Below are 17,254 nucleotides of genomic sequence, written 5' to 3'. Positions count from 1 at the left end.
TCAAGAGTACTTGGATAAGTATATTTTACTTTCATCAATGGGTGTACAACATTATCCTGCAGTTATTATTTGTGCTTGTTATCAATAAAAAGGCAATACAATGCGTTATTTTATCCTATTTATAACTCGCTAATTATTTAACTTTAATAAATAAGACTATAAATGTTAATAAGGAATTTAACACTTGAATCAGAAGTGCAGAGCAGTTTTCATTAATTTGGGGAAAACGCCGAGTGTGCCTTGAGGGGTTTGAAGACTATAAGTTAACTAGGAATTTACTTCAATTATTGTCACTTTATATACACCTCTTTTGCCTCAATCAATTCTAAATGGACCGTTTAATCTCACTGTAAAAATTGAATATATGAAATGTAAAATAAAAAAAAGTAAGAATAAACAAAGTAATATGGTGTTATAGACTGATTACAAAACGATGGTCGTTTTCAAATCTAATGTAAATAAACTCTTTTTGAAAAATCCTCTTAAATAATCAAGCATTACCCAAGTCCCACCATTGTTAATCATGCTGGCTTATCATCTACTTTACACTTATTAATCCTCATCATAACCTGGCCTCCAGGCCTTGATACGTGCTTAACCCCAAGTAAAAAAAATAAAATAAAATTTAAAAAAACGGCGCATATTCTCTCCTGATGACATATTTTCTGGATACCGCAATGAAATACCCCACAAGTTAAAACAGCCAATAAACTTGATTATAAGTCTATAAGCTAAGCTATTTCTTCAAAACGACAATTTCTCTGTTGGTCGCTCGCTTATTGCAAGTTTCTGCAACTACAAATATAATTCTATATTTTTTTATCACATTTAATGTAAATATCTAATTATTAGTTTCGATAACTTGATAAATAACTCTTTTCTATCATGCTACTCTAATAAACAGCTAGGTGTGTGAAATCAAGAGACAAATAGCGTTGCATTCCTTATTCTAATTACTTGTCAAATCACACACTATCGTATGTACGTCGATGGATTTTCTACTGTATGGAACGTTACTTGTGATGCACCGATGCCCAATATTAATGATGAGTTATTCCCCTTACTTTTACTCTAAAAGCTCAAAGAGTATTGAGAATTCGCCATCGCTTGATGTTTTCCCCAAAGTCTTTCTAAAATAATAAACGTTGCATCTATTATACATTTTGATGATAGATATGTTTGTGATGTGCGTTTGATATGGCTGTGAGATAAAATAACCTTACACACCTTGTGTTGAGTTCTGAACATGTTTGGCCTAATCTAAGCATTTTATCTAGTTAAACATGGCTGCTTCTACATTGAATGATCGTGTTGACACACTGTTTTTTGTTAATTCACCAAAGTTAAGCAATGTTAAGGCAGATCAGTATGAGATGAGTGACTATTTGGGAATATCAGGCACTATATGTGGGAGGACAGTGACATTTCCCTGCAAAAAAAAAAAAATACAAAACGTAATTAAAAGCGCTTTGCCTGTGCCAGATGCACACATGACTGGGGACTGCTTGTGAATTTTATATTCCTGAGAAACTTCCTGTGCACATCAGTCGTGAACAGGCTTCCCCCCCCCCTCTTTAAGCTTTCATTCCTCTTAATATGCAAATTAATATCACATGTTAAAAATATCCAGCCACAAATATAAGTTCTCTACTTTTCTTTGTTTTCACGATTACCGCTGTTGGCATCCCAAACAGATATATTGCCGCTTTTGTGAGTAATTTCTTCTATTACACTTTCATATTTTTATGCATGATAATTGTATTATGTCCATCGTTTTCTTTTATTTTGGACCCCACTATTTCTCGAATGTGAATCAAGATCTTATAAAAATGTGAATTAATATCTGTATATATTTTTCTTTCGTTGAACTTTGACTAGATCTCTGGCCTGGTTTCCTTATCTAAGCTGTAGTCTGATAGGAAAACACATATTTTTGCAGGCATACTTTGAGTGGGACTATTAGTGTATTGATAACCTGCGAATATTGGTTTTTATCCGGTCATTGAGCTTAATACGATTTGATCTAATTTTTAGATACTATTGATCAATGTACGGACTAATATCCATCTTCCCTAAGTATTTCCTTCATTCTTGATGTATTTGTAGCACTTTATCCAACCGCACAATATATTTAGAGCTGCATTGATTTATTTTGCAGTATCTCTTTCTACATCATTCTTTAGGAACGTTCCAGTTTCATTAACAAATATGTCAAGCAATAAATCTTCTTCTGCCTCTTCTTAATCCAGCAAAGTTATGGAGTGCTTTCCTTTTCAAGTCCTTGGAAGAGGAATGACATCTTTTATTTCTACTATTATGGAACCCTGTTGGAAACGATCCCCTTTTGGTAGCAATTTTTGATCGATATATATTGGTACTTCTCACAAAGTTGGCTTCTTTTGCACGGCTGTCAGCGATTTTACACAATAGTAAATTCCAGCTTATAGAATTAGTTTTGCATCCTTGAGTAGTGCGATGTGTTTGCAAATAGTCCAACTTGATTGTAAAATTTAGTTTATAGACACTGTCTTGAATTTAGCTTTTTTTTCAACCTCGAGTGGCCTTTAGCTTTGATAAGTGGTGACATATTAATAAAAAAAACCCTGAAAATATTCGCAAGCATGATTAGTTAACCCACAAATTGCTCGGTAGTGAAAACCATTCTTGTTCAGCAAAGTACCGTCATGTTGTGTAATATGCCTGGGTTCTATAAAGAATATCCTTTAAATATATCATGGATACTATAAAGCATATTCTAAAAATATATTACGTGTTCTATAAAAATATCTTCTGACTATATTATTGATCCTATAAAGAATAATCACTGAATATATTATGAGTTCTATAAAAATATCTTCTAAACATATTATGGGTTCTATAAAGAATATTCTTCAAATGTATAATAGGTTCTATAAAGAATATTATTTTAATATATTACTTGTTTTATAAAGATTATTCTCTGAATATAGTAATGAGCTCTATAAAGAATATTCTCTAAATATATTATGTGTTCTATAAAAATATTCCCTAAATATATCTTGGATTCTATAAAGAATACTTTCAATATATATATATATATATATATATATATATATATATATATATATATATATATATATAGAGAGAGAGAGAGAGAGAGAGAGAGAGAGAGAGATAGATAGATAGAGAGAGAGATAGATAGATAGATAGATAGAGAGAGAGAGAGAGAGAGAGAGATAGATAGAGAGAGAGAGAGATAGATAGATAGATAGAGAGAGAGAGAGAGAGAGAGAGAGAGAGAGAGAGAGAGAGAGAGAGAGAGATGAGTTTTATAAATAATATATTTTAACTATATCATTCAAATAAACATTTTTAAATATGCAGGTGTTGGTTCCAGCAAGTAAAAGTTTTACATAGTAGCAGGGTTCTCTAAATTTTTAAATATACTTAGGTTGATGCCAATAATTATCAAAGTGATTTCCTTGCTATCATGCCTAAGTATATCTTACTTGAATCATACTGACTAATGAGAACGAGAATGCACTCTCCTTTTCCAGAAATGAAAAAAAATTAATTCTATTCATGCAACAAAATATTATTCTCTTTTTGACTCGGATGCGTAAGCCATCGGATTTGCTTCGGCTGGCCATATCTACATGACTTTCACAATTCTTGTTTCATTCGGCACCAAAGCCAACAGAGTCTAGCCCATTGTTGAAACAGCTTGTTCCCTGTTAGCTGAGTTATGTCTCTGGTCCTGTGAAATTCTAGTAGGTCTACCCTCGCGGGCTAAAGGAACCTTGTTGGGGAATGCCAACGGGATGGCCAATGCATTTTTCTAGAACAGAGTCTTCTTTCTCTAGCGCACGGGTCGGCAATGCTGATTATAGGAGGAGGACCAAACAGCTTTGGCTACATTATCATGGAGGACAACAATGTTATTTACTATGTAAATACATTTTCTCTGCATTTGATAAAAACAAGCAAATATTAAATATAATATGATTATATTGAAACGATTCTTTATTTTGCTACAGAAATATTAAAAAACTACAAACATATTTTATATTTATATCATACTCTGAGTAAGATGACGGTCCAAACACAATTAACTTGAGGGCCAGGTTTGGCTCGCAGGCCAGAGATTGCTGACCTCTGCTCTAGGGCACTGGCTTTTCAAATACCACTTTCTGACTCTTCTGTCATATCATCCCTTCGTCGGATGGAGATAAATAACTTTCACAATTCCTAGGCCCACATATCTCAGACTTTCTCATCTGGTCGCACTGTATTCCCCTTGAACATTATGGCATTATTCACATATAAACTACGCCTACATCTATGTCTCTCTCTCTTTTTCTTTCTTTCTCATTCTCTGTCTCTATCTATCTATCTATCTATCTATCTATCTATCTATCTCTACTGATCCTGGCGGTATGTTTTCATCGATTGTATTTAGGCATTACGGTATTCTTCCATTTAATGATTATGTCTGGTTTCATGTCTCATGTCGTGTATATCCGTTTTGTTTTTTTTTACAAACTGTTTAAGTGAGAATTAATGTGTCTATATGTAGACCCAGCTGTTTCTTTTCTGTTGTATTCTATTATAAGTAAAACATTTACTACAACTATATAAACACAATTAAGTACATCTAACAAAGTTTTTATTATGATTCAGATTTTTTTTTAGATGAAGATTGATAATTTGTATTGTTTTGATTATTATTCTTCTCATCTTGGTTTCTACAGTCACATATTTCGGCCAATTTAATCTGATTTCTTTAGGTGTTTCTTTTCGATCTTTGGGACCTTCTTATTGAAATCGAGAACATTTGCGTTCAACTAGAGAACTTGTATGACATATTTAATTGAAGAAACCAGAAGCGTTGGTTAACAATCAGCTAAGTGACAGTTTTCTGGCGGTTAAAGGTTCAATTCTTACTACAGACTAAACTAGATACATCTAAACGTTAAATAGCTTAGAGGAAATCAAGTGAGCCGTGGAAAAAGCAGATCATTCTAAGAATAAACGTTACATCTAGGGTTATTAATAATATTAGAGGACACCCAGAATCAAGTTAGTCCAGATGCCATATTCATAAATATAAGAAATAAAGGTAAGTAAGAAGAAAATGCAGAAGGAGGAATCCTGTCTACAATCCTCTCTTATACCAAATTCATCTCATACTCTTTACTTTGCCTTGAGTTTAAGGTGTCTTAGATACTCACAAGAACTTTGTAAGCAGTTGACAAAAAGAAAACAAAAACGGATATTCTTAAAATACGTCCATACCATCTGTACATTTAGCGATTAATATTCTATTTCTAATAAACGTGGCAGACTGACCAACAGACTAAGCAGGCATAGATATGCTAGGACACATCTAAAATAAGATGCGTCCAAAATTTCTCTATAACTTTGAAGCATGGCAGGCCATCACAAACGCTATTTCATGCAGAAGCGTAACAGACCAACAAAAAATGCTATTTTATTTGGAAACATTAAAGACCAATAAAAGAGCTATGCCACATTGAAGCGTTACAGACCAACAAAATTGCGATTTCATACGGAAGCATAACAAACCAACAAAATGTTATATCAAATTGAAGCTTGCTAGACATGCAAAATTTCGATTTCATAAGAAAGCCTGATAGACGGCCAAAAAATGCTATTTCAAACGAAAGTGCAAAAGAAAAAAATGCTATATCTCATTAAAGAGTGACAAACAAACAAAAATGTTATTAGATTTAGAAACGTGACAGATTATCAGAAAATGCTATTTCATTTGGAAACAGGACAGATCATCAAACATCCGAGATCATTTAAAACAATGACAGAATATCAAAAATGCTATTTTATTAGAAAACGCGACAGACCATCAAATATCCTAAATCATTTAGAAGCGTGACAGACCATCAAAATTGCTAATTCATTTGGAAACGTGACAAACCATCATTTAGAAGTTTGACAGGCTATAAAAAGGACCATATTTCATTTGGAATCGTGACGGATCATCACAACTGCTAATTCATTTAGAAACGTGACAAACCATCAAAAATCCTAAATCATTTAGAATTTGACAGACCATAAAAAAGAACCATATTTCATTTGGAATCGTTACAGACCATCAAAAATGCTATTTCATTTGCAATCATGACAGACTATTAAAAATGCTATTACATTTGAAAACATGGCAGACCATTAAAAATCCTAAATCATTTAAAAGTGTAACAGACCATCAAAAATGCTAATTTGTTTAGAAACGTGACAGACCATCGAAAATCCTAAATCATTTAGAATCGTGACAGACCACAAAAATGCCATTTCATTTGGAATCGTTACAGACCATCAAAAATGCTATTTCATTTGGAGTTTTTACAGACCATCAAAAATGCTATTTCAAACTGAAACGTGACAAACTGACCGACGTACAAGATCTCTTACAGAGATGCGATAAAACTAGTATAGATGAAGATTTCTTTTGCTTGAAAACTAAAAGTAAGCAAAATAATATCGATTAATTTTTCGATAGTTTTCGACAATGATTGGTAGTCAATTCATTTTGATAATGTTAAGATAAAGAAACTGTTTTTCCCTCAATCCCGTAGACATCAAGCAAAACTGAAAACAAATTCTGATGCGATTTAAATTTTTCTGAATTGAAAAACTAGCAAAGAAACCTAGAATTGCTTCAAATCAATAATTTAGAGAAAGACTACACAGAAAGAAAGTGCACTCCCAGTAACCAATGTAACTATATCCATATGCAGTAAAGTTCTTTTGCATAAAATTAACGACTTTCTCATCAAGTTAAAGCCAATTAAAGTAAGGTAGCGTCACAAACTATTAGAGACTGATTCGCAAATCTAATTGAAGTTATGTACTGAATTTATTTATTATTATCTCGATAACTTTCCTCCTCATGAAGGTGGAATTAGGCACCAGCTCGGTTTTAATGAACTGAGAAGATGAAAAAGAATTTTGAATTAAAACCAAATATCTAACCAATTAAAAAAAGAGAAATGTTCCATTAAATCAAATCGACGAACAATTAAATTAGTATTATCGAAATGTAGTACAGCGACTGGACTTTGCCTATATCTACGAAAAAGTAACAAAAAATCCGTTTGTGCAGATTTCTTCACAGGATTGGACCATGCACTAAAGGATTACCTCTGCCTAGTTAAAAAAAGAGATATTCGCTAAATGCAATGGAGGAAAATGTCTTTCAAAGGTTGATTTAAGTGATGCTTATCTACAAATATCTGTGGACGAAGAGTTCTCAAAGCTAAAGATTTGTACAAATTCGAACGATTACCGTTTGGGGTTAAGGTTTCACAAGCTATTTTTAGCAATAAATAGACACAAAAATAGATAGAAACATGCAATTACCTACCTAGATTACGTTCTAGTGGTCAGTAAAAGCATCAAACACAAAACGAAGTATTTAAAAATATCCAGGAGTATTAGTTTATATTGAAAGGAAAATGCGATTTTTTTTTCGCGGAAAAGAATAAACTATCATCATCACACCGTAATATAAACTTATTAAAGATCATCTTTCGAATTTGTTGCTCTTATCAATCGAACAGGAAACTGTATAGTTGATGAACTTTGAGAAAATAAGTGGCGTAATATATTTATATGTACATATTTAATACAGAGGGGGTTTGAAACGGCAGCAAAACGGGTATATGTTGGATAGCTGGGTATCAAAACGGGATATGCTGGATTCCCTAAGGCAGGTTGTGTATATATTATATATATATATATTCGTGTATGTAACGAGTGTCTTACTGAATGTGCGTCTGTTCTTCTTACATGCATGTACGTGTGATCGCTTAGTTTTCAAAATGTCACAAAACAACTTATCTGATGTATATTCAAATATAACGACAAATAAGGGACGAATAAACATCTTAGTTTCCTGTCAGACAAAGGAAGACATACTTTCAAAAAAAGGGACGAATACCATTCTATTGGGGTACAACATCTGACTAATTAGAGAACACACTTGACTGCAACGAAAACCCTACCACGAACAAAAGACGTCGGGTTTATTTCAACAACTTTTATTCAAAATGTTGTTCTCATCTTGGAAAGGTTGAATGCTGATACAGTCCTGTCTACCTCTTAATTATCGTTTTTTCACCTGTTGAGTGCCATCCCGTCTGTTGATCGTCTCTCTCAACTACGCGTTACAGACTCTACTAACTTGCTAACGTGTCTCTAAACTCGTTACGTCATGTATCTACGTAATCAAACTCATTGCCTGGTCTTTTGTCACGTATCTTTGTTTATCAAAACCAAACATTCCAATTCAACGTTATTAAATATCCTTCGAATATTTTATTGTTTTAAATATTTCTGACGTAATCATTTCTACATTAAATTTCAGTCCTATTTCGAAACATTCTTCCGTTATCAAAACAATTTGTTATTTCATGACATTGTCATCAGTTTAAATGACCGTCACTCAGCTCTATACTTGAGACATCCGACGTTACCAGGCCATAATATATATATATATATATATATATATATATATATATATATATATATATATATATATATATAAATCGTTTTTTTGTCCATTTTTGATATTGTTACAACTTGTATTGTATGCGCTTTCTATGTTATCTCTTGCATAACAATTATATTTTCTTTCGCAAAAATATGTGGTTGCATTTTGCAGATACTATATTACTATTAATATGATCCACTTACATTTTATATCAGATGTCTTTACTATTGACGCTCTACGTATTTTCAATTAAATATAAATACTATTATTATATGCTAACGGCTGCGCCGCATCGGCACACACAATGCCAAGTCAAAGACAAAATCGAGTACACTCAACGTCAAGTACACTCAACATCGTCTTACCATCAACGCTTACTTTGTGAACTCAGAGTATGGGAAATTCCCATATGCACAAAACAAAATCACTGAAAAAAACAAAAATACCCTAAGGGTAAGGATAATGAGTAAACGTTGGATAAAATGATGGTTAAAATTATTACGAACTTGCCAGGATTTGAATCTGGAATCTTCTGATCCATAGTCAGACGCGTTATCCATTGCGCCACAAGTCCTGTCCGTATGCGGGAATATGTTACTACGACTGTATACAGACAGTGCTAAATTCGGTTGACACGGCAACTAACTTTTTGGACAATTGCACGAAACGGCCCCAAAAACCCTTATTTGGGGCTTTTTGTGTGACTTGGCGTTGTTCGTTATGAACCATATATAGATAAGGACAATCTAGGGACTCACACCTTTCAGGGGAAAAAGAATTTTTCAATTTGGTGCATCCGCTCGAAAGTTGTATTGGTATATATACACACACATAAATAAATAAACATTTAGAATTTTATTAATAGTATAGCTGTAGTATTGAGAAAAATAACAAAATCTATACCATTCAAAAGACGACTTTTTAAATCAACAGGTGCATTTGTTTATTTGTTGTTGTTTTTTGCAGATTTAAAAATAATTGAAAACTATCATAGTATAATTTAAACTAGTTGTAGCCAATTGTTTTTCTAAAATAGGTTTTTCAGTAAAACAGAAATTACTCATTTTTTATGTTTTTTTAATTTCTTTTTGGGCTTTAAGGAAAAAAGCGGTTCATATGAATAATGCCCCGGGTGGCACTGTGCCTCGGTATGCCACTTTCTACTCTTATAATATAAAATTAAAACTCTTCTAAGCCATTAACTATGATTATATAAGCAGCATTTTAATGCAGTTTTCAATATAATTGCATGTTTGTGGTTGACCTGACGTATTTGCAAGACCAACATCCTGAAATTTTTAAAAGGATCCCAGGCGGAGCAGGATCAACTCACACAACCTCGAAAATGTTCAACCTCTAAATTAATAAAATCTACTTTATTGTCAAAAGGCAAGCTGTTGAAATAGACTTCACATAGTACTTATTTTGGACTTAATATATATTAATACTAGCTGGGTGATCCGACGTTGCCCAGGATCGAATAATGATCAACGAATGTTTTCACACTGCCATATTTTTATTGTCATCGAAATCGATGAAATAGTCCATTTTTTAATCAAATAGATCGTCTGCTCTAATTATGGAGTCATTGCGATGCACCTAGAGGAAGTTTCACATGCCATTCACAGTGATTAAGTTCACGATATATTGTAGTCTACATTGCACTGTAGAGAATCTACTGTTGATTTTATAAAATTATTTTATATATATAATGTATTGAATTTAAGTTTAAAATGCAACTGTCAAGTATCATGGTTCAATTGTGCTCTAAACAGAAACATTGATTTTGAACGTGCCCTTTTCATATCAAAGAATCTACTGTTGATTTTATATACATGTCCGTATTGCTTATGCGGTGATAATGGCTTGAATTTAAATTTCAAATGAAAACGTCAAGTATCCTTGTGAAATTGTGCTTTAAACAGTAAAGACCCTTGTCATATCTGTTGATTTTATATGCTGAGCCTTTCGGCTTGTGTGGTAATAAAATTTCTCAGATTTACTTATGCTGTTATGCTGTGTGTGAGCTGTAAACTTTGGTCAAGATCGTTTTTCATTGGGTTGTTTGGTTATCCTACACCAAACCTATCTAAGAACATTATCAGGCACATAAAGAAATTTGAAATTTCATAAAAATCGACAGAGCTGTTTTCAAGTCCATGGGGAACGAACTTACAGACACACAGATAAAGTTCTTTTTATATAATCGTAGAGATAAAGATAGAGATATGCAGAATATATATAATATATTAAGTACTTGGGACAGCATTCCGAAGATTAGACATACATACATACATACATTAATTTAAACAGAAAGGTGAGATTTATATTATAGACTAGCCTAGGTGTACGACGTTGCCCGGGTGTTTGTAGGTATTTACTTAGCAAAAAAAATGTTGTAGTAGGCAGCATGTACAAATATGTGGTGCGAAGGCGAAAAAGAAAGTGGAGGTGTGTGTAAGAGTGTTGGTTGAGCAAAAAAAAAAGGAAAATTGTGAGCGCAAAAAAAGAAAGTAATAGTGGCAGACAGGCTCGGGCAGTCCCGAACCCGTACCGCGAAGAAGGAAAGGAAAGTGAAAAAAAAAATGTAACGTTTTAGCTGTTGCGCCCATCGCCAAATCTGAAGTGACGTCGGTTTAAATTAAGGCTAGACAATCAAAAAGAGGCAATGACTTTTGAAAATATCGGCGAAAAAAACGACCACTTCCTGTAGAAAGTCCCCAGTTGAGGGTTAAGGAATTAATGTTTTGGGTTAATTTCTGGATATTTGTCATCCGAAGATACGATCTTCAAAAAGATACCCATCTTGTGAAAATCTGTCGCCTTTATCGAAAGTTTTTGTGATACATACATACATACATACATACATACATACATACATACACACACTAACATACAGGTGAGATTTATATAATAGACTAACCTGTGTGCCCTACATTGCGCAGGTGTTCGGAGGTGTGTGTTAAGCAAAAAAAAAGTGTTAGTAGGCAGACAGGCAGGCAGGCTCGAACTCGTATCGCAAAGGAGGCAAAGAATGTGAAACAAAACATGAGGTCTTTGCTGTTGCGCCCATCGCCAAACCAGAAGTGACGTGTATTTAAATTAAGGCTAGACAATCGAAAAGAGGGGGATGGCTTTCGAAAATATCGGCGAAAAAAGCGACTTCTCTCTGTAGTAAAGTGCTCAGTTAAGAGTGAAGAAATTAATGTTTTTGGCTAATTGTTTGACATTTGTCGTCCTAAGGGCCGAGCTTCAAAATGATACCGATCTTGTGAAAATCCATTGCCTCTGTCGAAAGTTTTTGTGATACATACATACATACACACATACATACATACATACATACATACATACATACATGCACACATACATACATACATTTAAACAGACTGGTGAGATTTATATTATAGATGTTTCGCATGCTCTTCACGATTTTCGCTTTTTCTGAGAATACCAGCCTTGGTGCTCCGCGTTGTCCGGGTGTTTGGAGGTGTTTGTTAAGCAAAAAGAAAAGTGGTATTAGGCAGGCAGGCTCGAACCCGTACCGCGAAAGAGGAAAAGAAAGTGAAAAAACAAACGTAACGACTTTGCTGTTGCGTCCATAACCAAACCAGAAGTGGCGAAGGTTTAAATTAAGGCTAGACAATCGAAAAGAGGGGGATGGCTTTCGAAAATATCGGCGAAAAAAGCGACCTCTCCCTGCAGACAAGTGCCCAGTTGAGGGTGAAGAAATTGATGATTTCTGGCCAATTTTTCGATATTTATCTTCCAAAGGATCCGGCTTCAAAAAAATCACGATCTCGTGAAAATCCATCGCCTTTGTCGAAAGTTATAGGCATACATACATACATACATACATACATACATACATACATACATACATGATTTAAACACACGGATGAGATTTATATTATAGACTAGTCTGGGTGCCCGGCGTTTCCCGGGTGTTTGGAGGTGTGTGTGAGCAAAAAAAAAAAGGAGAAATAAAGCGGCAGGCAGGCAGGCTCTAACCCGTACTGCGAAGGAGGAAAGAAAGACGTGACGTCTTTGCTGTTTCGTCCATCGCCAAACTGGAAGTGGCGGAAGTTTAAATAAGGGCTAGTAAATCGACAAGATGGGATGACTTTCGAAAATATCGGCGAAGAAAACGACCCCTCCTTGTAGAAATGTTCATAGTTGAGGGTGAAGGAATTAATGTTTTTAGCCAATTTTTTTAATATTTATCGTCTGAAGGGTTGAGCTTCAAAACGACACCGATGTCGTGAAAATCCGTCGCCTTTGTCGAAAGTTTTAAGCAGACATACAAAGATAAATAAATTTAAACAGACAGGTGAGATTTATATTATAGATAATCTAAATAAGCTGTTGCGAAGTCCAAGTTCGCATCGTTTGTTTGAAAATGCCGGGTGCTACCTTTATTCTATATTGGATTCTGTGTATTTTGGATTTTGTTTATTTTTAATAATACTTTATTTCTATTAATGGTTAATAATTCGGCACGCTTATCATCCACTTGAATTTGCAAACACGCCTCTGTCAAATCCAATTTAGAAAATATTCGTCAACCATTTAGTTTTGCAAAGATGTATTCCGCTGTAGGGAGAAGATGATTCTTACAAACGATCATCAAGACCGACCGGTATTAGCGGAAATTCTGATGTTATTATTCTTTTCTTTGCATGTACAACAAATGCTGCCCAAGTGACGAAATTCGTTTTATACATAACATACTGTTTTTTCTAGTTGATCTAGCCCATTATTAATGATTTCTACCGATGCATAAGGTACAGGTCTTTTATGTCGGAAAACTGGTATAACAATTTCTTTCAACTTGAACTTTTCCTTAAGATTAAAACAAAATCCAAGTCCTTCTGAAAAAATTGCTGGGGATTTTTCTCTTAACTATTTTTAGCTCATCTGAATTTGTTGTGATATTATCAATTTAAGTGCAAAAATTATTAATTCCTCCATCCAGTTCGCCCACGATAAATTTTGTGAATTTTACGCGACAAAAACTTTTAATTTTATTTCTTTTACGCTGAAGGAAACATTTGTAGAGGACTAGGTTATATAAATCCTAATCCCGTTACAAAAGAAAAATAATGAAACGAATGGAATGAAGGAAACAAAGACCCAATTGCTGGAATAGATAAACGTGTCGTTTATTTACTGTTGAAAGAATGAATGTTTTAGATATAACACGTGTTCATGTCCGCGCGGGTGTAACCATCGTTTGTTGCGGGATTGGTAGTATAGAAGGAAAAAGGAAATGTGTGTTCATCTCACGTTCGTTTGTTCACGCGTGAGAAGAGAAGTGAGTAATATAGTAGAAATGAGAATGATAGTCCAGCGTGTAGACAAAGACAAAGGATAGAGGGTTGACATCAGTTAGCAGTCAGCTACGCAAAGGTATTCTCAGGGACAAGTTGTATATATAAAGAGAGAAAGAGTGAGCATGTCAATCCAGTTCATGGAGAGAGAAAGCGTATAAAGCGTACGTACTGTTTGTTAGCTTTTTGTCCCACATAGTAGCAAGTGGCGTGAGGCACGCGCATGCGCGCGCATACTGAAAAAACACGCTGTCTGTCTGTAGACCACCCAGCTCGGAAGCTGGTCTGAAAAGGAAGATACTGCTTATGGCTCTTGCTTTTTTGCTTGTTTCCGATGGTCTTTTGCGCATGTGTGGATTTCCTTTGAAATGGAAGTAACGTTGTCCATGTGTGTGTACATGTGCGTACCTTAGCGTGTGTGTGTGTGTATACACGTGAATGTGAGTGTATGTACGCGAACGTGAATATATGTATACATGTCGTTTATTTTCTGTTGAGAAATAAAAGTCTTCGGTGTACACGTGTTCATTCAGCCGTTGACGACTACGCATGTGGAAGGAAAGGGGAATGCAATAGAGAAACGCGAAGTGGCAAGCCGGCCTGTAGAAAGAGAGGGTTCAGCTCAGTAGAGAGTCGCGCACATGTCTGTTGATGGACCAAGGCCGAAGGAGAGATAGAGTGAGAAAGTCAATCCAGGTTATGGAGATAGAAAGCGTATAAAGTGTACGCACTGTTTGTTGGCTTTTTGTCCCACATAGTAGCAAGTGGTGTGAGGCACGCGCGTGCACGCGCATGCCGAAAAGGCACGCTGTCGGTCCGTAGACCGTACAGCTCGAAAGCTGGTCCTAAAAGGGAGAAGCTGTTTATTGCTCTTGCTTTTATAGGTGCTTCCGCTGGTTTTTTGCGCATGTGTGGATTTCCTTTGAAAGTGGAAGTGACGTTGTCCATGCGTGCTTACGTGTGCGCGTGTGTGAGTACATGTGTGTACGTTAGCGTGTGTGTATATACACGTGAATGTGAGTGTATGTAGGCGAACATGAATATATGTACGTGTGTGGACGTGCGCGCGTATGTTTGTGTGCGCGTATGTATGTGACAAGTAATATAGCTTGAGATGTGAACGCGTGTTTTTATGTGAGACTAGAAAAGGCTCGCGCACATTTAAGCAAGTTTCGTCCATAAATTTTAATCTGTTACCGGTAAAACTTCTTCCAAGTTTTTTTTAGCTAATCGGGGTTGAACATTTTTATTTATTTATTGCAAGTGTCAGCATTATATATGGTTAAATGTGACCCAGTGTCTACTTGGAATTTCATTATTTTATTATTGAGACCGATATTGATATATTTTCTTTGAACTTTCTCAGTTGCTGTCTGTTGAGCAGTGTACTGAGCGACGTTTTTACTTTTTTATTTTATCCCCCTACCAATTTTTATTTTCTATTTATTTATTTATTTTGCTTTACGTTTACAGTAGGAGATTTTATCTCTTTCAAATTAGAAGCGTGTTTTTTTAATCAGACAGTCATGATGTAACACAGATTAATTTTAAAATAAAACTTTTCGTTACATTGTGCCTTGTTCTTTATCGCGTGAATATATCACGTTTTTCGATTCTTGCCTTGTTCACTTTCAAGTTTAGAATTATTTGCCAATTTTTCTGTTGAATTTTTAGAGTAATGTTTTGATTCTGATCCATCTTTGTTAGTAAGGGTTCTTATTTCTTTTTGTGTGTGTGTGTTTTTTTTTCTTTTCGTGCGAAGGTTAAGCCTTGTGTGAATATTAGACATGTCGGACGTTATCCCGTTTAATTACAACGTTTCACGGTATCTATTTATTGAACTGGCATAAATTGTGTAATCCTTCGTCAGTTTTAGGCATTGTCAACAAGTATTAAATAGTAAACTTTGTTCCCAAAATATCTTCGCTAATATTTGTATTGTTTCTTCACATAACCAGGGCGCATTATTGGTGGTAGATAAAGTTAGCATATTTTTCATGTTTTATTAGCCCGAATCTTCCTAATAAAATATTTATTTTCTTCTCGGCTGCGTAATTTTAGTCTTTTCCAAAGATGTCTTGCTACCTGCGAAAGTATGATTCGGTGCGTTTTCTTTTTCTGGTTTGTAAATATAATTGCCGACTGAATTTATTATCGACTCTTGTGAAAAACTATTCGAGTTTGCTGAATCATTTCCTTTGTTGTCAATAAACTGTTCTGGCAGTTTCTTAAAAATCTTTTTTTCTGTCGTTCGACATTTTCTTGAAGGCTTCTGAAAACTTGTAGACGTTGTTTCTTTAACTGTTCTGCTTTTACTGGCGTAAATTCTCTTGTTGTTTTGGAAATTCCATTGTACAGTTTTTTAAATCCTTCATTATTTTTTCTCGTTTTAATTCTGTAGCGACGCTTTAGATTTCTTGTAAGTTCGTAATAAATTCGAATCTTTCTGTCGCCAATCTGTTATATAGCACAAAAAAGAATGATAAACAGAAAATGTAGATAAATACTTTATTAACTAGTGAAACAATAGCAAGACGTAATGGTAACAGAGCGCGTGTGAGCGCGTGAGGAAATATCAGCAGCAGTTGTAAGATAACCATCTGGCGAGGATAATGGCAGCAGTAGCCGAAAAAAGATACATATGCAAATTAGGAAACGTACGTGAGCTGACGTTACAAGAAAAAAAAAGAACACTACGTGGTCGGGATAAGAAAAAAGTCGACGACGAAGGAGACGGACGTGTAAAGTGAAAGCAAGAATGGGCTGCGTGCGGTCAGAAGAAAGAGAAACGCGAACCAGGTGAGATGAACATGTGATAGCGAGAAACTTTTAAGCTTGTGTCGAGACGGGGAGAAAGAAAAACGGTAATAAACGACTTATGTTAAAAAAAAAAGAAAGAAAAGTCGGGTCGGACTTATTTTGTTTGTTCTTTTCCAACGGTGCCGGATAGCGTGGGGGGCGCAAGACAGATTTGAACTATAACGGACAGGGTTTGAGCGTAATGGCTACGTTACAATAATTACAATAGTTCGTTACAAGTCCATATTAACGGACTATACATCTTCCTGCATGTTCTGCACACATTCTTTTATATATCCAGGTAACCGGAAGTTATATTGCAACAATATATTTTAGAATCTAATACTATTTAAGGATCTAAAAAATGATTGCAACTTGCTCATATTTTACAAATTGATAACATTTGTTTTATTTGGGGGTGTATTAAATTCCATTAAAATTCGAAACTAACAACTGAATAGATTAGTTTTCTATAAAGACACATTCATAAGAATAGCAGTAAATATAGTCTGCACTAAGACATAGAAACTTAATTACAATTCTTATAGAAACTAGTCGAGTTTTTAATAGAGTTAGAGATGTAACACGTTATGTAAGTCATGGAAACACACTTAACCAT

General features: G+C 34.7%; 1 non-coding gene across 1 annotated transcript; it reads right to left on the bottom strand.

The window, feature by feature from the left end:
* Window positions 1–9,007: 9,007 nt before the first annotated feature.
* Trnah-aug (transfer RNA histidin (anticodon AUG)) lies at window positions 9,008–9,080 on the bottom strand. The gene has a single exon. It is a non-coding gene; the product is annotated as a tRNA-His (tRNA).
* Between the last annotated feature and the right edge of the window lie 8,174 nt (window positions 9,081–17,254).

The sequence above is a fragment of the Euprymna scolopes genome, chromosome 16 (genome assembly GCF_053919585.1).
Source record: "Euprymna scolopes isolate OS-2025 chromosome 16, ASM5391958v1, whole genome shotgun sequence".
Lineage (NCBI taxonomy): Eukaryota > Metazoa > Mollusca > Cephalopoda > Sepiida > Sepiolidae > Euprymna > Euprymna scolopes.
Note: the sequence above shows the minus strand (reverse complement) of the source record. Positions and strands in the feature narration are given on the sequence as shown.